This window comes from Rattus norvegicus, chromosome 3 (assembly GCF_036323735.1).
Source record: "Rattus norvegicus strain BN/NHsdMcwi chromosome 3, GRCr8, whole genome shotgun sequence".
NCBI classification, from domain to species: domain Eukaryota; kingdom Metazoa; phylum Chordata; class Mammalia; order Rodentia; family Muridae; genus Rattus; species Rattus norvegicus.
The window spans coordinates 99,120,552-99,144,972 of record NC_086021.1 but is presented as its reverse complement, the minus strand read 5'-3'; the positions used below and the strand labels follow the sequence as shown (position 1 = coordinate 99,144,972).

The window sequence follows — 24,421 nt, the reverse complement described above, 5'->3', positions numbered from 1 at the left end:
CCACAATCCAACTATCTTTGTGCATTTCTTTGGTGACTTTTCTGTTGAAAATGATCCCCAAGTGCAGTGATGGGGGAGTCTGGTGTCTTTAAATACCAGAAGGGTATGATGCCGCCTATGGAGAGGATATGTTATGGTTGCTGGCCTTAGGCTTGTTTAGAAATTGCAGATATGTTTGTCAGAAGTGCGTATATAAGCAGTGTGTATATAAACATGTACGTAGCATGTACACACACAGTACATGTCTTCCAGGGAGCTAGAGAGTCGGCTGAGTGGTTAAGACTTGCTAGCAGTGTGTGAATTCTAGGAATTCATGGCCACCAGTAACTTCAGCTTCTAACACTAACACTCTGCTCTGACCTCCAAAGGCCTCTACACACATAGCACATAAACACTTAAATTTTGGGATCATGTGTAATTTTTAAATTTTTTCTAAAAACTGCCTTCAAAATCATGTGATGACCAATAAACACAATATTGTGATCAGAACTCAAGGAACACTACCTTGAATTCTCACCGACAGCCATGGCCTGGTATTTCTAATTCACCATATGCTATGACGATTGCCTCAGATAGAAAAAGTCAACCACATGTGATCAGTGTGGGGTCAACTTGGTTTTACCTTTGAAGCTCCCCTCAAGCTGTAAGGGGAAGGTAGGGGCCTGAGTCATTCACGCATTTCCAGAACTCCTGGTTCTCAACGTATGTTAGCTGAGTGGACTTTCGCTGTAAATGACGTGAAACATTCATTCCTTGTGCCAGTATGTTTGAAGAGTACCTGCTGTGTGACAGGTGCTATTCTAGATCCAAGTGGAAATTTCTGGTTTCTTTGGAGACTCAGTTTTGTCATGTGATGTTTTTCTGGAAACTGTCTTATGAGAGGATGTCTTGCTGAGGACAGACGTGCGGTGTTTTTCTGGAAAGGGCATGTGGTGTTTTGCCAGAGTGGACACTTGAGAGAACACATGATGTTTGGAAAGGGTATAACTATAACCCAGCAGACAGTGAATGACACTGTGGCATTGGTTCACCTTACCACTCATTGCTGGTCTCTGTTGGGCTTTGCTGACTTTGGTCTTCGTTGATGATGTGGCATTGGTTTTGCCTTGCCTTCTTTGCTGACTTTGTGGAGAAAAACACACCAAAGAACTTTTTATGATATTCCGACAGCTTTTTTGCTGCTTCCTAGAAGGCTTGGGCCAACTGGCAGAGCCTCATGGTTTCTTCTGGATCTAACTGCAGTTGCTGATTTGTGAATGGTGTTTGCGAGTGGATTGGGCTACCACTGCTGGTTCCTGTGAACTGAACTGCTGATATCCTGACAACTCAGATTTGATTCACCCCCCAAACTATTTCTAGACAGATCCACACTTCCTTTGTTCTGTTAACGTTTCCTTTCCACTACCTCTGGTGGGTGGTGGGCCAGAAGGGAGGTTAAAGTGTTTAAGAACCATCATTAAAAGAGGTTTTGAAAAATCTAGCCCTACACTAGACCCTAGAGACAGATTGGTATAAAATCAGCCCAAATCCCTGTCTTATGGCATTTTTGCTCTGACTACAGATACTTGAAATAGTACAAACAATAGACCATCTCATGTGTTAGGTTGTGTCAAACAGAAGCAGGGGAGGGCACAAGACATGGCAGGAGTGGTTCGGAGACTCTTAGTCAGGTGGCTTCAGAGGAATGGAAGTGAAGGAGCCAACATGCAGGTATGTGGGAGAAGGGCTATCTATCAGAGGAGCAGCAAGCACTGTGAAACAAAGCCAGGCTCTTGCTAGGGTGTTTGGAGAGTATCAGACCGTGTAGGCAGAATAGAGTAACCAAGTGACAGGGGTAAGGATCAGATTGGCAATAAGGAATGCATGGGCCACTCAGAATGGCCCCTTCTCTGAATTTTGATTTATTTTAGTAATGCAAGATTAGTTTACCATGCAAGCATTACCATTTAGGATGTTTATTAAAAAAGACATGATCATATGTTTTTAATGTTTTGATTTTATTTATATTTGTGTGCCCTGTGTGTGATGGAGGAGGAGGGGGTACCTACCATTGCCAGAAGAGAGTATCAGATCCCCTGGAGCTGTAGTTACAAGTACTTATGAGACAAGAGACCTGGCATGGGGGCCAGGAACTAAATTCATGTTCTCTGAAACAATAGCAAGTGCTCTCAACAGCTGAGCCATCTCTTTAGCCCTACATGATCATCCTTAAAAATGCATTCCTGAGACAAATACACTTCATGTAACATATCTTTTTATGTATCACTGGGTTTGAATTTCAATGTTCTTAACAAATTTTGGTATCAAAATTATGCTGGCATAATAAAACACACACACACACACACACACACACACACACACACACACACAGAGTGATACAGCTTTCTTAAATGGGAAGAATTTGTCAGTAAGGCCATCTGGCTGTCTGGATCTACTACAGCTTCTCTTAATTTAATTTATGGGTTCTGGTTTTAGTCATAAATATTAGTCAGATTATCTGCCTGGATTCTACTTTGTAGAGTTGTGTGGTTCAGGGAACTATCTGCTTCTTAAGTTTTACATTTAATGACATAGGCTTGTCCATCTTATATTCTCATCATTCATGTGTAAGTCTGTAAGATCTGTAGTGATGCCTCTTTTCCAGTTTCCTGGTCTGGGCTCCTCCTGAACACCCAGCCAGGTTCCTGAAGTTCATCCATCTTATCCTTTTCGTTGAGTTAACTTAGATTGGATAATTCTAGGCACTGTGAGTTAAACCAGCCAATGTCATTAAAATTTTTTTCAGAAAGTTTTAAGTTTAAAAAAAAATAAGTGCCTCACCAAATTGACTGCTTTCTTGAAGGTGGTAATATTTGAACAGAGACTTTTAAAACAAGAGCTGACCTTGAAGAAATCAGAAAAAAAAGTAATTTCTAGGCAGAGAGAATTTGTGTTCATGTCCAGAGGATTGTGGGAACAGTGTTCAGTGGTGTGTTTGAGAGTGAAGCAGGTGCTGTAATGCTCTATAAAGAATGCAGAATGGCCCACATGAGATCAAGGCAGTCAGGCAAGTAGGGTTCTACAGGCTACAGAGTAGAGATTGTATCTTAAGTTTCTGTGTGACAGCATGTTTATTAATCAGCCATTGCTGCAATAATGTCCTGTAACAACTCCTCAAGCTCAACATTGCTCAGATGCTCTCTCTTCCACGGAAGCTCATCAACTGAGCATGACTGTGGGTCCCCAATAATCGACCTTGGATCTTCTGCACATATTTCTCATCTGTGTCTGGTGGTTACCAGGGGAAGCCTGCCTCGTGGAAGATGGCAGATACATAAAAAGCTAAGGTAGCTAAGGTGACGATACAAGCTCATCTAATGCCATATCTAAGGTAACAGGTCCATGAACTCTTCTTTTACCAAGGGAAGACACAAAGTGGGGTGTGTGTGTGTGTGTGTGTGTGTGTGTGTGTGTGTGTGTGTGTGTAAACATGGAAAAGACTTCGCCAGATGGGGAGGGTGGTGACCTGAATTCAGGTGGCTGCCTCCGGGGTACAGTGAAATGAACAGGTTTGGTGTATGTTAGAGGTATACTCCAGAGCCTGTGGTGATGGCAACGGGTGACTGACTTCATTCCAACCACTGTGACATTCCGTCGGTGCTTCAAACATCATGGGTTGTGACCCCAGGGTCCTTCCAACTGCTGTTCCCTCCACCCAGAACACGGTACTCTTGGACACCGATTTGGTCTATCTCCTCAGTTCATTCAGGGAGATCAATATGATCCCTGAGTGAGACCATCTGCCCACTTTCAACCACAATCTTGTCCCATCCACTCTAATCTATTTTCCATGGTTCTTTATATATATTTTTTACAAATATTTACTTACTTATTTGGTATGGGTGCATGAAATAGTAACCATCAAAGGGACCAGACATCAGTAGCAGGCCTGAAATAGTGGGGATCAGGGGACTCCAGGGACATTTGTTAATGATGATAGGCAAGCCCAGCACTGGTTGCTTTTTCAAAAGAATTAAGATGGAAATGGGAACTAATTGATTTCACACAGTAGCTTTTCCAAAGACAATATCTGATATGGAAGATGTTGTGGGAAATGACAGGTATGTGTGTCCATAGGGACTACATGGCTGGAAACAATAAGAGGAGCTCTCTATTGGGCACAAGGAAGGAAGGCAGGGTACCTGTGGTTAGGGAGATGCTGTGGCTATGTATGCAGAGGGATGTATGGGAGCTGCATATATGCAGGAGCACCCTGTGAGGAGCACTTGAGGGGAGCACGTTGTGAGGAATGCATTCAAGGGAGCACCCTGTGAGTAGCACGTTCAGGAAAGACCCCTGTGAGGAGCTCATTTAGGATAGTACCCTGTGAGAATACATGCAGGGAAGCACTCTAAGAGGAGCACACAGAAGGGAGCACTCTGTAGAAAAGGCACAGAGGGAGTACACACAGGCAGAGGGGCCTGTGGAGTTCACAGAGTGCTGTGCATTTGTGGAATCATTTGAACCTACCCTCTGTACCCCATTAAAGATGTCTGTGCTGGGAACAGCTACAGTGCCAATGCAAAGGCTCAGCCAATCCACCTAACAGAAGACAGACAGAGCTGGGTCTGTACAAAGAACCACTGAAGCAAGGACTGCCAACACAGCCTAGGGAGCAGCACCCAGGGTTCAGGGAAGCTTAGGTGACAGCACCCTGGGCACGCATGCCTCAAAGTGGTGACTTGCTAGGGACATTTGGCAGGGGACGATGAGCAGGACACACCTCCTCCCAGGCTGAACATCCTAACTCTTTTCCAGAAAGAGCCTCTGTCCTAACTTCTCATCCTGGTAGAGTAGCCTTCTAGTCTATACAAATGGGCCTCAGTACCCAGACCCCTCCTCCCTGAGCCCTGGCACCCATTTTATCTCTCAGCCTCCCTGTCCCCATGTCTCACTCTCCTATGCTCTAGATAGACAGAGCCCACTGTTACCCTCCATCCTTGTTGACCTCTGGGATATCCTTGATGCCCTCAGCCCCATGACTAGACCAGCACTCTTTCCTCCAATCCCCACCATTGAGCTCTTGGCAGTCAGATTTGCTGAGAGGTTGTGAACAGAGACAACATCTCTCCAACAAAACAAAAAAACTTTTAAAAATTACATTTGCTTTTGTGTGTGTGTGTGTGTGTGTGTGTGTGTGTGTGTGTGTGTGTGTGTGTGTATGGAGGCTAGAGGACAGTTTTCCAGTAGTTCTCACCTTCCACCATGTGGGTCCCAGGGAGTAAACTCAAGTAATCAGGCTCAGCGGAGAGCACCTTTACCCACTGAACCATCTTGCCAGCCACATGTAAAGCAGCCACACCCGTTTTCATTCCATCAGTAACATATGGGTATTCTGGTTTCTCATCTTCTTACCAGCACTGACTATGGTCATTATCTTCCTCTGTGATATTTAAAAATTTTTATTCTCTAATAATTGTGGTCTTTTATACAACAGAAAGAAACAACACAGGGAGACCCCTCAAACCCTTTGCCTACTGTCTTTCAGGGGTAAAGGTTGTAGAAAACTAGGGGATAATTTCCCACACAGAATATCAACCTGGTCACACTCAAACCACATAGCTTTTCCTCCTCTCCGGGGATCCCTCACACCCCCTTCTAGAGCCTCCCTCCCCCACGCCATTGCCACCAATTTCTAATTCCCATAGCCAAGAATGCCATTTAAGGCTGTAATGTTAATTTGTTAATTTGGTAATGTTATATAATTGGAATCTTGCAACATGAAACTTTTGAGAGGATCAGGGTGTGTGTGTGTGTGTGTGTGTGTGTGTATGAGTGTGTATGGAAGAGTGTGTGAGTGTGTGTGTATATGACTGTGTGTGTGAGTGTATAAGTGTGTGTGAGTGTGTGAGTGTGTGTGTGTATGAGTGTGTGTGTGAGTATGTAAGAGCGTGTGAGTGTGTGTATGTGACTGTATGTGTGAGTGTATAAGTGTGTGTGTGTGAGTAAGAGTGTGTGAGTGTGTGTATGTGACTGTGTGTGTGAGTGTATAAGTGTGTGTGAGTGTGTGAGTGTGTGTGAGTATGTAAGAGTGTGTGAGTGTGTTATGTGACTGTATGTGTGAGTGTATAAGTATGTGTGAGTGTGTGTGTGTATGAGTGTGTATGGAAGAGTGTGTGAGTGTGTGTGTATGTGGCTGTGTGTGTGAGTGTATAAGTGTGTGTGAGTGTGTGAGTGTATGAGTGTGTATGTAAGAGTGTGTGAGTGTGTGTGTATGTGGCTGTATGTGTGAGTGTATAAGTGTCTCTGTGTGTGTGTGTGTGTGTGTGTGTGTGTGTGTGTGTGTGTGTGTTTCAGCTTGCCAAGATGTTCTGGAGACTCATCCAAATTGCTGTATATATCTGCAACTCCAACCTGTTTAGTACTGACTCATCCAAATCCAGAGTCCAGACACAGCAGGAATTGTCTACCCCTTGGACTGTGGAAGGATTCTTGGGTTGTTGCTGGGATAGAGCCCACTTGACCATGCTGTGGTATTAGCTTTCTAAAATGTCACTGGCTTCATTTGATAGTGCAGTTTCTGCATCTGCCTTCATCTAGTTTGAGTATCAGTGAGAAGTTACCTTTACACAGTGAATGGGGAGTTCCTCACATTTATCTCCTAACAATGTATGTGGTGTTATTATTCTTCTCCAGTAGTGTTTGTTAGAACTTGTGAGTCATCTAAGCACAGATGTCCTTGGGAGACCATTCTTAAGTGCAGATTTCATTCTTTAGCATATACAAAGTTGTTGCAGTCAAGTCCCTCTTGGCTGAAGTTGGTATCTAGTTTATGTCTTTTACTGCATTTCATCACTGGGAAAATACCATTCAAATATTCAGATATCCTTTTATTATCCTTTAAATGTATGTATGGCCTGGAATCATGCTCCCACCTTCACTTCTGATATTGGTAAATGTAATTTTTCCCCTGGGCTAGAAGACTTTTTTACTCATCTCCCCATTCCAATCACTTGTATCTGTTCTTTTTTCCAATATATATGTATTGGTTGCTACTCTTATCTTTACACAACACACACACACACACACACACACACACACACACACACACTCCCTTTGGGAAAGAGACCACACAACCTGGAAACTCTCTATAGTGTTATGCTGACCTTGAACTCAACATCCTGTTGCCTCTGCTTCCCAAGTGCTGGGATATCCAGGATATGTGGTGCCGGGGTCCAACTCAGGGCTTCATGTGTACTAGGTAAGTGCTCTACTAAACAACCCATTTCCTGGGTCTAATCTTTATATCTTTATACTGTCTGCATTCACAGATTTTGTTTTTACTCTTCGTAACACTTCCTCAGTTGGACTTTCAGATCTTTCCTACCCTGGGACCTCCCATACAGTACAGATATACTCTACTGCTGACATGTACCTCAGCCCTAGAAGCTTAGATCTTTTGATTTAAGGATTTTTGTTTTGTGCTAGAAGCATTTATTGATATAAATCTTACTCTAAGCACTGCCTTAGCAAAATTCTACAAATGTTGATATACTTTTTGTTCACTTTTAACTATGTTTAAACTATGGCTTCTTCTTTGATCCATAAAGTATTCAGATGTGTGCTTTTAAATTTTCTAAATATTTGAGGAATTGTGTGTGTGTATGTGTGTGTGTGTGTGTGTGTACACGTGCACGCATGTGTATACACATGCATGTGTGGAAGCAAGAGGCCAATGTCATATGTCTTCCTTTACAGCTCAATTCCTTAATTTTTGACAGAGTACTTCACTGACAGAGTACTTCACTGACAGATTACTTCACTTACTGATTGATTCCATTGCAGTGGCTGGCCCCAGGTACCCTAACTTCACCTCCCCAGCTCCAGGATTACTGACACACAATGTCACACCTGACTTTATGTGGGTCTGGAGATCCAAACTCAGGTCCTCATCCTTACCTAGCAAGCACTCTACAGCCTGAGCCAGCCTCCCAGTCCTTGAGAGACTTTCTCCTGACTTCCCGTCATTGATCACTGATTTAAATTTGCTTCAGTTATGGTCAGAAGAACACTACTTATGACCTAAGTCCTCTTCATGGTAATGAGACTTGTTTTGCAGCCAAGTGCACAGCAGTCTTGAAAGAAGTTTGTGCTCTGCTGGTGTTACGTAGAGTGGTTCCCGAGGTCAGCTAAGTCAAGTGTTTACCACTTACTTACTCACTAATTGCTTGCTATTGACATGGTCTATTGGGTACTGGGAAACGAACACTGCACTCTTCAGCTGCACCCATAGATCTTATTGTCCCCCTGTTCAGTTCTACTGGCGTCTGCTTCTTGTCTCTCCAGGCCCACTCGCTTCATACAGACACAGAGCTGTTAGACCTACTTTATAAACTGACCGATAATAATCTTTATTCTGAAGTCCACCTCACACGCGTGGATCCATCCCAGGTTTCTTCTGAGACGTCTCCATTTTATTTGTACTGTTAATGTGAGTCTTTATTGTCAAAATGGGTTTCTTATGGATAGCATATCATTGAACCTTGGTTTATTTTTAGCTCAAATGATTTTCTTCCTGTTTAAATGTAGCATTTAGATCATTTATATTTGATATAGTGTGTTTGGATTTTATTCGGTCGTCTTCCATGTTGTTCTGTTTCCACATGTCCCCGCCCCCACCTTTCACATGACGGAATCTGTACTCTACCTTGGTTGTTTGTTCTGCTCCATCTTCAAGCTCTCTGGTCTTTTTCTTAAAAGTCTCTATTTTGCTTTCAATTCTAACCATGCAGTTTCCAACTCTCAAAGCTTCCTTTGCGCCTTTTCTGCATTTTCCGTTTCTTTCTCTGTTTGTGCTTTCCTCTGCTTTGGGGAACCACTATAACAGCTGTTTTAATATCACCACTGGTGAGTGCTATAGCATCTGGCAGTTGATGGTCGGATTCAGCGAGCTGATTTTTCTCTTGGGCCACGGTGGTCCTGGATGTTGAGCATTGTGCATTTAACGCCAATGTTTAGGCCTGCACTAAGTCTCTGAGGTCAGTTTGATCCTCTGACTTTGGATTTTTAAGCTATGTGCAGTAGATTCAAAACAGTCATTACTGTAAGCCTGTTTTGCTCAGCACGAGGACTCCATCTGATGCCCAGGCCTTTTAAGTTCTATCTGCTCTGGTGAGAGAACACTATCCCCAGCCCTCTATGAGCCCAGAAAATCAGTTTTTATAGTTACTAAGTATTTAACCTAGTCTCGTGTTTTAACCCCACCCTCCTTTGCTAAGAATTAATCCAGGACAGTTTCTACCATTGAGCTGCACTCTCAACCCCGCCTCATACATTACTGTACCAACATCCAAATGTTGAGATCATGCTCCTACTGAAAGCTGCACCTGTCTGTTAATCATCTGCCACCTCCCTGTCTGTTATCTGTCTGTATTGGTAACTTTTCCTCTGATGAGACAAAGTATCTGATAAGAGCAACTTAAAGGAGGAGGGGATAGAGGAAGGGAGAAAGAGAGGGAGGAAGGGAGGGAGAGAGGGGGGAAGGGAGGATAGAAGAGAAAGGGAAGGAAGGTGAAAGGGAGGGAGGGAGGAAAGGAGGAATGGAAGGAAGAAGAGAGAAAGAGGAAGGGAAGGAAGGGGTGGAGGGAGGAAGAGAGAAAAGAAGGAAAGGAGAGAGGGGGAGGGGAAAAAGAGAGGGAGGCAAGGAGGGAGAAAGAGAGGAAGGGAGGGAGGAAAGAAAAAAGGGAGGGAGGGAAGACAAGGGAAGAAGAGCTTGTTTTGGTTTGTGTTTTTAGACCATAGTCTGTCATGATGGAGAAGTACAGGCATCACGAGTATGAAGCTGCTGGTCATGTGTGCCCACAGTCAGGAAGCAGAAAAATGAATGCTGATTTAGTCTCCTCTTTTTACCCAGCTAAGATGCCAGCCCGCAGGATAGTTAACTTAATTCATGATGATTTTCCCAGGGATGTGTTTCCCAGGTGATTCCAAAGCCACCACGAGGGCTAAGCAGCTCATTACCCACTCTCCTGTGTTATGTCCTGTGGTCCCCGCTGCCTCAGCGCCCACCTGCTCCCCGCTCTGCCCAGGGCAGCACACGCCTGGCCTCTGCTGGCTTTCCTCTCTCTGTTCTCTGCAGGAGTTCCCTCAAGCTCAGATGATCCAGGTGGCCCACCTCTTCTGTCCCCTGGGTTTCACAACTGATACTGCTGCTGTCCAAAGTTTGAAAGACTGAGGAATTCCTGAATCTTCTTGCTTCCTCTTGATTAGAAGCTTAAGTCCCTTATGACCCTAAAATCTTTTTGCCACTCGTGTGTGTGTGTGTGTGTGTGTGTGTGTGCATGTGTGCATGCATGTACGCATGTGTGCACGCATGTGCACACACCATAGTACCCAAGTGATGGTAAAAGTACAATGCACTGTAACTAGTTCTCTGCTTCTCCTCTGTGAAGCCCCAGGAGTCAGGTCACTAGACCTGTTATCAAACAGCTGAGCCATCTTACCAGCATACCCTTATCTTGAAATTTTAAAATAGCAAATGCAATTAGCCTGAGAAGCTGTCATCAACCGAAGATCAAAGTTTCCTAGAAAAAAGAACCCTGATGCCTGCTTCTCCCTAGCTCCCGAGAGCCTGCTATTCCAAAGCTGATACAGAGCTGGAACTATGGGAACAGTAGGTCTCAGGACCCTGACAGGAGTATACTGGGCTGACAGAACAGATGTGGAAGATCCAGGCCTGCAGACCTGACAGCTCAGCCCTCCACCTGCTCCCTGTCATGTCTGTCTCCATGGAGGCCAAAAAAAAAAAAAAAAAAAAAAAAAAAGCCATTAACAGGAAAAGGAAACCGTGCCTATGCTCAGATTTCTTTTCCACCTGGGGCTTTGTGGAGGTTTTGTGGAGGTTTTGTTATTATTTTTCCCCCTAAACAAGTGGCAGTGAGGCCTTTATTGCCTCCCACAGCCTCCCACGCTCTTGTTAAAGCCACATAATATGTTTTTGAGTTTCTGTCCATTGCTGAGTCTCTCTGCTTTGTCCTGTGCAAAACCACCAGTTTCCATGGCAACCAGCCTTGCAGATCAGGGAGACACAGGAGGGACAGAGGTTCTTAGGAGCACAGCTAGAGAGGGGCAGAGACTGGGGCTACAGTCATATGTGATTTGGGAGGCGTCTCTGAGGCCATGATCAACCCATCCAGCTTCACACACAGGTTGCCGTCCAACTCTTCCTCAGACTGATGCTCCTGGGAGGGCTTGTCCACAGTTCACCCATGGCCAATGTTTACAGAGTGTCTGAGTTGCTGGCCCATCTCCATGCCAGCACCTGCTCCCCAAGATAGCAGGAAGTATATAGAGAGAAATACTAGGGAGGGAAGACTGTATTTCGTGAATTACATCTGTTTTAGCCAGGGTTTCTATTGCTGTGATGAAACACCATGACCAAAACTCAAATTGGGGAGGAAACGTATTTATTTGACCTATATTTCCACATTCTAGTCCATCACTAAAGGAAGCCAGGACAGGAACTCAAACAGGGCAAGAACCTGGGGGCTGGAGCTGATGCAAAAGCTGCAGAGATGGGCCATTTACAGGCTTGCTTCCCCTGGCTTGCTCAGCTTGCTTTCTTATACAACGCAGGACCAACGGCCCAGGGATGGCCCCACCCACAATGGGCGGGGCCCCATCAATCACTAGTTAAGATGACTCTAGCTTCTGTTAAGTTGACATAAAACTGGTGAGGACAATATTCCTTAATTTTTAAATTTTCATTTCTTTATTTATTGAGATCAGATCTCATGTGACTCAGGCTGGCCTTGAATTTGCTCATTAACTGAGGCTAACCGTGAACTTCTGATCCTCCTGCCTCCAGCTGCTGAGAGCTAGTAGGCATGCATTGACACATCTACGTTTTCAATACCACAGTGGGGATCACACTCAAGACTTGACACATGCTAGGCAAGCACATCCCCAAGCCACAGACCTTAACTTTTAATTCTCAATTTAGAAAATCTATGATTTGGTTATTTTTATTCTTTGCATCTTGGAGTTATAACTGTGGTTTATCTGAGGTCTGACGCTCAGTGAAAGGTAAAGGCAAGATTAAAGTCAGACACGTGGGTGCCTCAGTTTCTACTGTGAGCACACCCTACTACCTAGTCTGTCTCTCTTTTTTAAGTCTCGTTGTTTTTATCAGTTTAGAGACTTGTTCTCAGAAAGCCTCTCGCGCATGTGCCCCCTCCCCGCCAGCCTCTGCACCTCTTCCTCATCCCCCCACTCCCCTCCGCCTCTCACCTTACCTTTCAGGCCTTGTGGCTCTCTGCCTCAAGCCTCTCCCCTCTTTTCTGCAGATAAATGTATCATTAAACTCAAGCCCCTGGAAGATGAATTAAACGCAGGGACAAATCTCAGCGTGGCCTCTGTGCCCCGTGCTGTGTGGGACTGTCATTAATGAAGGGTCATGTGACCTCATCTCCACTTCATCGTCTGCCATCCCAACCTGCTCTGCCCGGACAGGATGAAACAGCAGTCAAAATCAGAAACCTGGGGAGTGGAGAGGGGGGCATCCTGAGGGAGAGGGACTCCATAAAAATAGCTCTCATGGCAGGCTGTGGGGAGGGGCCGGCCAGGCCTAGCCTTTCCGGAGATGAAAGAAGGACTCTGAGTGGCTCCTACAGTTGGCCCTCACTTCTGCCCCAGCTTCAGAGATGGCGCCCGAAGGCAACTGCCGGGATCAGGGTTATAAAGTCAAGCTCTGCCCTGGCACCCAGAGGGTGTGAGCAGCCACGGCTACACCTGAGTTGCACCTGCTTGGGGGTAAGCTTTCCTCCAGACTGCTCCATCCTCGACATAACCCACCCACATCCTGCCCTGCTTATCTCCTGGCTGCCTCTGGGATCACAGGCCATCGGAGACCACAGGGGTTTCCCATCATGGAGCCCAACCGTACTTTGTAAACAAGAACGGAAGGCTGAGGAGGAACACAGCCCAAGGACTATGCAATAGAGCCATCTCCCAGTCCCCCACCCCTGCTCGGCTGTGGCAACCAACCACTATCCAAGCTATTAAACTGGGCGGCTTGTGGAGAGCAGAACCCCTGACCCAGGGACTCTGGACTGAAGACTTTGTTATTCTGGCCCGGAATGAAAACAGAGGGGTTTGTGTACCTCTGGCACCAAAGTCTGGAAGTCCCTGACTCCAGCTATAACACCCAGTGTTACCTCTTCTCTCGAGAGAAGCAGACATGTTCTTGCAGTGCTGCACTCCAGCACAGAAGCCGTGAAAGACACGAGATGGGGAAAGGGGAGGGCAAAGGGGAGGGCAACATAAACACGGAGCCTCTGCTACTAACCTGCCTGCTAGGACTGGGCCACCAGGAGTTCATGGAAGGCAGAGGCATGTGTGTTCCATGGAGTCCCGAGGATCTCGTGGCAGTCAGGGATGGAAACTCTGTACCCAATAGCCTTGAACCACTGCTACCACAGCTGAGCCTCTGCCCTGAAGGCAAGTGCGTTATGAGTTCTACCTCCCCTCAGCAAGTCTCTGGGCCTCTCTGGGCCTCAGTTGCTTCATCTGAGAATAACAGTACTTATTATGCATGTTTGTATGTATATCAAAATCTATGTCTGTCCTATATATGGATATGTCTGCACCTTGTGTGTATATGTCTGTGTGCAAATATGTCTATTATATGTGTATGCACAGTGTACCTACTATATACATGTGTGTGCATCTCTGCTGTATAGCTCTTCCTAGAGAAATGTGAGCAAGAGTCAATTAGCCCAACAGGGCACAGATCACAGACAATGATCCCACCCACGTCCAGTTTGGTGAAACAATGAGTTTCTTTGGTTTACTTACAGAAATATGGGTGGTTCAAAGACAGATATGTCATTGAGAAGTCCACCCCAGGATGTCATGAAAGCCACATCCTAGAAGCCCCCCTAAATGATGTGCAGTCCACAGAAAAGGCCCCCCTCCCTAGAATCCTTTATAGCTTCTGTAACCTCAGGGAAGGATGTTGTGACTCCTGTATCTTTCTGGGCTTCTTGACTTTTGTGAGTTCTGTGAACTTGAGTTTTGTGAGCCTCCTTCCTCCCTCCAGGACAGATCATTTCAATGCAAAGGAAACAGCTCCTTGATAGTTATCTGTGTATTAATCTATGGGTAGCTATTATATATGCCCATGTATATATGAAGTTCCTAACATTTGTATGTTTATACACGGTTCCTACCAATGTATAGGTACATTCATTAATCTATTTATGCATGTAGAGAATGTGCATGTATACAGACATGACAATTCCATTGTGTTTGTAGGTTTCTTCTTAAGATTATGATTTTGAGATGGGTCTTACTAAGTATCCCAGGTTGGCTTGGAACTTGTTATGTAGACCAGGTTAGCTTTCAACTCACAGAGATCTGTCCTCCTCTCCCTTCCAACTCTTGGGGTTAAAGCTATGTATCAATACACCCTATTTGTGTGTGTGTGTGTGTGTGTGTGTGTGTGTGTGTGTGTGTGTGTGTGTGCACTTGAGTACAGGTATTTGCAGAGGCCAGAAGAAGGCATTAGATCTCCCTAGAGGTATAGGTGGTTGTTAGCCACCTAATGTGTAGTCTGGGAACTGAGCTCAGGTCCTTTCCAAAGGGATACAAGCTCTTAACTGCTGAGTAATATCCCCAGCATACATTGTACATATATGTGAAGCTCTCTATACATATTAGACTCCTCACTTAACCTCATTGAGGTACAGCCTGCATGATCTTTGCCAGAAGACAGAGAAGCAGTTGATGTCCATGTTATACACAGCAAGATGCACTATTCTCCCAGCTTTCTTGGGATATAATTGACATATATGATTTCTCATGTGACTTGTACAATTCAATGGGGCCTAGCACACATGTACCCCCTACTTAACAACCATCACCACAATCACCCCCCATCCAGCACCTCCTGTCAACCACTCCTCTGTAATGTGCTTCTGTAGGTTTACCTCGTATGGACATGTCTTGCTTATGGGACCAGAGTGTACACCAGAGTGTGGTGGTTTGAATGATAGCATCTTAGTTAGGGTGAACAGACTGCTGTGAACAGACACCATGACCAAGGCAAGTCTTACAAAGGACAACATTTAATTGGGGCTGGCTTACAGGTTCAGAGGTTCAGTTTATTGTCATCAAGGTGGAAGCATGGCTGCATCCAGGCAGCCATGGTGCAGGAGCAACTGAGAATTCTACATCTTCATCAAGGAAGTCAGGAACAGACTGTATACAGAACAGACAAGTTCACAGATGTATATATATTCTCCATAGTCTCAAACATTTGAGTGCTTGGTCCCTAGTTGATAGCTCTATTTGTAGAGGTTTAGGAGGTGTGGCCTTGCTGGAGGAAGCTTGTCACTCAGGGGTGAGCTTTGAGAGCATAAAGACTCTTGCCATTTAGAGCTCTCTCTCTCTCTCTCTCTCTCTCTCTCTCTCTCTCTCTCTCTCTCTCTCTCCCCCCCCCTGTGTGTGGGATATGAGAGCCCTGAGCTCTCCAGTCACTATGCCTGCCCACTGCCACGTTTCCTCACCATGATAGTGATCGACTTGGGAACCCTAAGCCCCCAATAACCCTTCTACAAGTTTGCTTTGGTCATGGTGTGATATCAAAGCAATAGAAAAGTAGTCAAGACAACATGGCCCTGTGTGTCTGGCTTTTTTCACTTAGCACCATAATATCTGTGAGATTCATCTGCATTCTGGCATGCATCCTTCATTTTTTTGACTGACAACCAATAGTCTGTTGTCGGCATACATCATATTTCATTTAGCTATTCATTCTTTGAGTTGTATCCATGTTTCCACTATCATACGCAATACTATGTATTCCTGTTAGTGTGGGCATACATTTTCACTTCTCTCTGATATGAGGTAGGTGGGGAGGAGATGGTGAAAACTGCACATTACTCACAGTTGCTTGAATTAAAAGAAAGGTTGGGATTACAGTGGTTATAATCAGGAACACCAAGGAAGAGGAAATAAGAGGGCTTGTAACTTTGAGGTTGCCAAGTTGCTGAGATAAGAAGAAAGGCAGAGACTCTGTGAATCAAGTTCTGTGCCACCAGACTGGCTCCCATGATGCCCTGGGAGCACAAGCCAGAGACTGCTGCTCCATCATGCCCCTCTGCTTCTAATGTAGTGAATGAAACAGACTTCATTATGGGTAAGGATAGCTTCTAGCAAGAAGATTCCACCTAAGACAGAAGAGACGGCCCCAGACAGCTCCATAGACAAGGCAATAGAAGGGAGTAACCAAAGCAAATAGCTACATTCTGTTGGCTGTGCCGGAACTAGTGCCCAGTCAATGTGAAACTGCAAGCTGATGATGTCATCTCGAGAGCGCAGAGCTCCGAGCCTAATTAACAGCCGGAAGAGACACCGGCAAGGTTGTCGATTAGCAGGTTAACGGAGCAGATGGTGAAAATGAACAAGTAACGAAGTGTAAGTCAGAGGTGGAAAGGCAGGTCTCAACCACCCTTAGCCTGGTGAGCCATGTGTCAACAGCACAGGGTCGTCTCTCCAGTTAGGCTGCAGGGACATTTATAGATCTGGGAGCTTTTCATTGGCTGGGCTTGCAATGTGCTCAGAGAACCAACCAATCTCAGTAGAAATTACCTCAGTCTTCATATCAAAACCCCAAGCTGCCTGTTGATTTTCTTCTCTTGAGAAGCCATCCTGGGAAGCCATCCCGCCCATCCCACTCACAAGTGTCTCCCCTTTCCTTAACGTCCCACCTTTTCATAACCTCTCTGAATGAGGCCTGTGCTCGCCTTCATACTCCCACACAGTTCCAAACCTTTCATCTCCACCAGCGTGAGGCAGTGACTGGAAAACCACCGACTCAGGTGAACTACTGGTGACCACTGAGCTTCCAAGCTCCTTGTTCCTGGGCCACAGTTGATCCTTGTCTTTGTTCTTTCACACTTTTAGCTGTGCCCAGTCTCAGCACCCATTGCATCATTTCTAAGAGTGACATGGAATAAACTTAATAGATGTTAGAATCATAAACATATGCACACCACATCCTGTCATGCCTCCTAAGGCACTAGAGCCCGTTTGCCTTCTCCTCCTCCCAACTCTGGCCCTGGACCACAGTTCTTCTGAAGTAGAGTTTCCCAACATAGGATGCTTCACCAACACAGGATGCTTCAACTTACCTTTTTTTTAAAGTATGTGTGAAGTGAACCACAGACAGCAGTCAGCAGAAAACATACCCAGGAGCTTTGCTGGGGTCCTTATCTGCCTCAGTGACATCTAGACAGAAGTCTCTCTGCGTGCCGAATAGCAGCAAAGCGCACAGCCCCCGTCAGCCTCGGACACAGGATGGCAATGGTGGGACGGTCAGCTGGGAGTCAGAGAATTTGTGAGCGTTGTAAGTGGAGGCTCATGCACACTCTTTTGTCTCACATAAAATCCGTACATAGATACTCATCTACTGCTGCTGCTAGACTCTTCAGAGACATAGACCTGTGAAGAGTGTTTGTACATGTGCACATGTGTGTCCATGTGTGTCTCTGTGTGTCCGTGTCCGTGTGTGTGTGTCTGTGTGTGTCTGTGTGTGTCTGTGTGTTCAAAGAAAAAAAAAACAACTTCTGCCTGAGTGTGGCTCAGTTAGCAGAGTTCTTCCTGCGCATGCAGGAAGCCCCAGATCCCACCCCCAGCACTGCCTAAGGAAAGCATGATGGGGCAGACCTGCAGTCCCAGCACTCAAGAGCTTCAGGTAAAAGCATCCAAAGCTCAAGGGCATCTTTGGCCACATAGAGAGTTGGGAGCCAGCCGGAGCAGCTTGACTCCTGCAGGAGAAACTCGGGAGGTCAAGCTACTAAGATTTCCTGGTGGATGGTGCAAAGGCTCATGGGATAGGAGACTTTCCCGAATGTTCCACCACCGCTGCTGCCACCAATACCACCACTGCCAGCAGCAGCAGCAGCAGCACCACCACCATCTCTTTCCAATAGCCTCTGTATAAGGGGTGAAGAGCTGTGGCGTAGCTGTAAAGGGGGAGCACATCAGGTATTAACCGGTGTTAGCAGGTGTCTCCTCCTTCCATCGCTCCCTACAGGTGGGGATGACCCCCTGAGTGAAAGTCCACGTTTGTCACTGTTTACACCTTCAGCATATGTGGACCAATGGAACTATTTTAAAAATGAGAACAGCACAGTGGAATTTTAATTACAGGTGAGGTGAAAGAGCTACTGGTGAGAGGCCACAGCCCCTTGACAAGCTCACACTGGGAGGGGCCATCAAGACACCAAGAACCACACCTTAGCAAAGCTGTCACCTGCAGCTGTCAAGATGAGAAAGGATGAGGCGCTGTGGTGGCTCACGCCAGTGACAGCAGCACCTGGAAAATCAGGAGTTCAAGGTTATCCTCAGCAACATATTAATGTTGAGGCTAGCCTGGGCTATGTGAGAATTTATTTCAGAAAAAGGAAGAGAAGAAGAGGGAGAGGAGGAAGAATAATTTTAAAGCCAAGACTGACACAGACATTCTCTCTCTCTCTCTCTCTCTTTTTCTCTCTCTCTCTCTCCCTCTCTCTCTCTCCCCCTCTCTCTCTCATTCACACACACACACACACACACACACACACACACACACACACACACAAATATGATCTTGTGGGGTGGCAATATGAGGCATCTGGCAGATCTGGGTTCGGATCCTGCCTCCACTGCTTTGGACTGTGTCACCTTGCAAATGTCACTGAAGATCCCTCTGGCTGGATTCCTCATAAGTGAGCTGGTGGCAGGGTTCGACTATGGCCCCAGGTGAAGACTGTATAAATCAGTCCCAGAAAGCTTCTGCTGCCAGAACCTGGCCAGGAATGACCACTCACTTGACATTGGTGGTATTTTCAAGCCAATGACTTACCCAGTCCTGGGGGACCTCTCTGGGTGTCTGGGCTGACCTGGTGTCCGTCTTGTCTAGGGGGTTGGAGGAGGACAGACAGATGCACGCATGTGCAGAGATCTTTATTTAGAGGGAGTGCTTCTCTGTGATCCTGGCCCCAGACAGCAGGCACGGGCAAACCAGCTACTTGGCAGTAAGTCTCAGTCCAGCAACAGATGGCTATGCGTGAGGTAGGGAGTCCCGTCATTTCAGGCAGAGACTGGAGAACCTTGCTGTGTGGGGTACTGGCGTTACCTCTGCAGTTCTAAGGAGCCACTGAGTTATGTGGTGGTGAAACCTGGAAAGCCTCAGGACCAGTAAGAGTGAAAATAGACTCTCCAGAGATGAGGCCCGTGAAGGGACCTGGCTTTGGCCACTAAACCTCATCCTGTTGGATTAGGGTTTATCCACAACATACATGTGAAGGAAGACAGTGCTGTCTATCTATCATCTTTAGTCTGGTATAAATTAAATGTATTGATCATTCTCTCAGGTAGCCAGCGACAAAGGAGATCACGGGCTGCCAAATAAGGATAGAGAGATGGTTGTGGGAAGCCAAGGGGGACGGGCTCTGAGATAAACTATCCATCTCGAGCTTACCAAAAGAGGGCCTGGCACCATCTTGAGAGCAAAGCCAAACCATGGCAAACTCATCCATCATTCATTCATTTTAGCAACCAATTATTGAGCACCAACTGTGTACCACATTATGTGTAGGGCACCGGACACCTGGGGTGAGTCAATCACAGCCAGGGCTCCCAAGCACCTGGGAAATTGAAGGAAGAGAGCGGGAAACAATAGTGAGGCTGGAGCACCCTGTGCCAGTGACAGCCTCTGCCCAGCTACACCCAGGAAAAGAGAAACATGGTCGCTGCTGTACTCAGAGCCTTCTGGCTCTGGGCTGGTGGATAATTAGACTCTGAAAGAAGCCATCTGCTTTGGCCCCTGGGGTCTCCCTGCACGTCAGCCCAACTGGCAGCTCTCACCACCCTGGACTACCTGCCAAGGTTTCCCTCTGCTTTCTGCAGTTCGCCCTGGGTGAGGGGCTGGTGTCACAGGTCTCCACCTCAGATGGGTGGCCCTGACTGCAGTATCCGCCCCAAGAGATGGAGCTATATCAGTGGGGAAGGTAAGAAAGCAGCAAGGGCAGCCATGGACCTGCAGGGCTGGAAGGAAGCAGGCCAGCACTGCCTGGGCCCTGCTGCTTTCATGAGGCTGATGGAGCTGCAGAAGAAGAATGGAGCTGCAGTAAGGTTCCATCTCTGAGGCCATGGCATTGCAGGGAGAAGATGACAGGGAGAGCAGCTGCCATCAGCTCAAAGGAAAAGTCACCTGCCAGGACAGCGCTCTTGTCCCCAGGACCTATGACTTCCAAGGTCACCTTTACCCCCAGTTCACAGGTTAAGCAACCTGCTGGAGGCCACACAGCTTTGCACTTAAGCCTTTCTGCGTTCACAGCCTCCTCTTCCCTACACACAGGCCAGGCCACGTCAGCTCCTGGCTGGGCAGGTAGGTAACCACTTCACCTGAGTCTTTGCTCATCCTCCCTCTGAAACAACAACGGATGCCAATTAGCTGTGTGATGCTAAAGATGTAACGAGCAAAGTATGAGCTTGGGACGATGTTCAGACAGCACAGAAGCCTCCTCTACACACACAACATCCACTCAAGTCCTAAGCCCAAGACCCCAGGACCCCAGGAAATATGAGCTGAAGTGAAGGCCAGAGGCAGCAGAGAGAGATGAAGGGATGGCTCCTTACCAATCAGGTAGCAGGCATTAGAAAAAATATTTGCCTTATTCATTCCTTCATGCACATATAAACTCACTTATTCATTCATTCATTCATTCATTCATTCATTCATTCATTCATTCTGGTATATACTTCTTACAGTTGAATAGAAGGCCCTATGTTGTGTTCACACACCCAAAAGTGAAATGTATGTTTTCGCAGATTTTTAACTTGAAGGCCATCGTGATCAATGCTTCTCTGATCAGAAGTGAATTTTAGTGTGAACATGTGCATTTTCTGCTCTTGGATGGTATCTGGAGTAGGGCTGCTGGACAATGTGAAATATGTTCGATGATTTAAGAAATGACGGTGTATGTCTTTAATCCCAGCACTTGGAAGGCAGAAGGAGGTAGATCTCTGTGAGTTAGAGGCCAGCCTGATCTACATAGGGAGTTCCAGGATAGCCAGAGATCCTCTCTCAAAAAACAAAAATTGCAGATACTGTTGTGACATTTGTCAATGAGGACACCTGTGTGCATGTGGGTTGGGCAGTGGCCCCGTGAGACTGATGTGGACAAGCCCAAGAAGCTGACTGACAGTCACACACACACATCAGTCCAGTTGTATGTGTCACCACACAGCCCACCCATTCCTTCACTGACATTGTTTTTAAAGGTGATCTTTCAGGGCTGAGGATGTGGCTTCCCTGGCGTGCACCAAGCCTTGGGTTCAGTCCCCAGCACAAGCCAGGAGTGGTAGTGCATACTCACAATGCCAGCACTCAAGAGACAGAGGTAAGAGAATCAAAAGTTCGAAGTCTGGTTAAAAACATGGACTGCTCTTCCAGAGGACCTGAGCGAGCTCTCAGCACCCACATGGTGGCTCAGAGCCCTCTGTAACTCCAACCCCAGGGCTCCGATGCCTTTTCTGGCCTTTGTAGACTTAAGTATCCATATGGCATATACAAAACTCATGCAGGGGCACCTAAAGTAAATCAGTAGATATTTTAAAAAGAAGTCCAAGGTCATCCTTGGTTATAGAGAGAGTATAAGGCCGGCCTAGGTGTCCTGGAGACCTGCCTGGTGGTCCGTACCTGAACTCTGCATAAACTCATCTCTTTATTCCCGATGCTGCATTTTGCCCACTGCAGGGCCTTTCCCCGGCGAGGTGATGTGATGTGCTAATTCCCAACTAACTTTCAGTACCTGGGAAAGGCATGAAAAGGATAAAATACATACTGAAAAGGATAAAAGATAAATCTGGGGGCTGGGGATTTAGCTCAGTGGTAGAGCGCTTACCTAGGAAGCACAAGGCCCTGGGTTCGGTCCCCAGCTCCGAAAAAAAAGAACCAAAAAAAAAAAAAAAGATAGATCTGTAAAGCAGGGTCCAGAGACAGAGGCTGAGCTAGCCTTAGCTACTCGTTCCATGTTGGCCCAGGCAGGCTGCCTAGCACAGGGCACAGGCTCCCAGTTGCTTTTATTTCCCATCTGAGGAGAGAGGCAAGGCCAACTGACCTGATCCGTAGCCCTAAGGAGCTCCCAGTCCATTGGAACAGGGGTGGGGTGGGCTGACCTTCAGGTCTGCTGACCTTCCTCCAAGTTGCCTCTCCTCAAAGGCTGGTGAGAATCAATTGGACCTAGGAGCTGGGAGGGGGCAGAGCTCATGGTGATAGAGCCACATGCGAGTTTTAATTACTTTTCCTCTCGATCCTTTGCATTTATCTAGAAAGGACAGGGGTGGGTGGCCGCGTGTCTAATTAGAAGTGCGTCCCTCTTCATCTCCTCCAGCCGCAGCTCTTTCTTTGGCTCTAATGGAGGCTTTAATTGGTTTCTGGGCATCCACGGGGTTCAGGATGGCATCTCAGAATCAGGACTGCTACCTGGGGTGGCAAGGATGAGGAGGCCTCTGTGGTTAGGGACATCATGATTAAGAAGGGCTGGTGGATGATGTTTGAGGGTGACCGGAGGTGCAGGAGGCAGGGCTTTCCCAGGCCACTCCCAGGCCCAGGCCTTCTCCATCACTTGCAAGGCCACTGGGTCCTGGAACCTTTCAATGTTTCCTGCCCTGTGTATGGGCTCAGTTTCCCAATTCTGGAAGAAAAGTGTCAGGGACAGCAATTAGAGGCAAGCCAGCCACATCGGAGGATGCTGTGGAGCCTCAGGAAGTGCTAAGTCTTCTGTCAGATAATGAGCTTGCTTCTTTCTCAAGCCATCTTCTTGTCAGTTAACACCCTCAGCACAGAGTAGGGGAGCTGAGCCTGGAAGTGGTGTCTACCTAAAGAAAGAGGGTTCCTTTTTGAATCAGGCCCCTCAGTGCTGGGTAGGACTGGGGTAGGAAGAGGAGGAAACACAGACAGGTCAGAGACTCTTGTCCTGACCTATAGAGACAAAGATAAGGTAGTGAACAGAAGTGAACCCAGTGTCCTGTTAGAGCCTCATGACCTTGCAAGGTGAACCAGGCTCTCTGAGCCTCAGTTTATTCATCTGTAGCATGGGTTTGACTCAGAGGCAGTACGCCTAACTGATAGGAAGGGTGTCTCACACAACTATTAGTGCACCATGTCTTAGGCAAGGCACTTGGCACATGGTAAGTGCTCAGTAAACCTAGACTCTCATCCTTCATCCTCAGATCCAAAACTGTTCTGAGCCCTAACATGATACCATACCTCGAAAGTTATGTTATGGTAAATATTAACTGTGAACGTGACCAGATCAAGAATCCCCGAGGAGACAAGCCTCTAGACGTGAGTTTGTCTAGAGTGGCTAGTTAAGGTGGGGGTGTGGGCAGCACCATCTAATGTGCTAAGGTCTGGACTGAAGAGGAAGGAGAAAGCAAACCAAGCACCTGCATCCATCTCTGCTTCCTGACTGTGGACACGAAGTGCCTGGTTGCCTCCTGGTGTGTGGCCATGCCTTCCCTACACTGTTGGACAGCGCCCTCCCACTGTGAGTCACAGTGAACCATGGACAGCGCCCTCCCACTGTGAGCCACATTGAACCATGGACAGCGCCCTCCCGCTGTGAGCCACTGCAAAGCCCTCCTTAAGTTGCCTTTGTCAGATACTTTGTCACAGAGACAAAAAAAGGAACCATGAAACTCCATTCTGTGCCCAAGTCCTTTAAAAGCTGTCTATACTTATATCCAGACTGCGTGTGAGGCATATAGGAAGCGATCGTGGATATCAGGTTTAGACTTGAGTCTTAAGATAGGTATTCATTGTGTATATGCAAACATTCCAAAATCTAAAGGGAGGTATGTGTCTAGTCTCCTATGTTTCCGATAAAAGATCTCGGCCTGGAGTAAGCACCAGAAGCTAATCCCTGTGGGCCTTGGACGTCCCAAGCCGAGGGATGGCTGTTTGCTCTCTTCCCCTTACAAGTGGACTAATCACTTTGTAACTGAATGATAGTAACAGCTGAGGCTCAGAGCAGCTCCCAAATCACCAAGCTCCTATCACACTATCTCATCTAATTATCACAGTCCCAAGAGGCACACACAACAGATAGCATCTGTTGCCATCTTTTGTTTTGTATTTTGTAGCTGAGAGAACTGAGGTCCAGGGAAGGAAGGTAAGCCAATCACCCGAGATCTTACAGCTTGGAGCCAGGCGCTGTTCCCTGACTGTAAATGAATTCATTTCCTTCAGCTACTCCAAGGGGTCCACAGGGACTTCCCTGCAATCCCAGCACTTGGGAGGCAGAGACAGAAAGATCAAGAGTCCAAGGTCTATATAGTGAGACCTTGTCACAACAAGAAGTGAAGAAAGGCCTTGTACAAACTGACTGGA

General features: G+C 46.6%; 1 long non-coding RNA gene across 1 annotated transcript; it reads right to left on the bottom strand.

Annotated features, from left to right (window-relative positions):
• Positions 1-15,780: 15,780 nt before the first annotated feature.
• On the bottom strand, positions 15,781-23,603 carry LOC134486406 (uncharacterized). Its single transcript, XR_010065266.1, has 2 exons — positions 23,479-23,603; positions 15,781-22,724 (listed from the first exon to the last, which is right to left on the bottom strand). It is a non-coding gene; the product is annotated as an uncharacterized LOC134486406 (long non-coding RNA).
• Between the last annotated feature and the right edge of the window lie 818 nt (positions 23,604-24,421).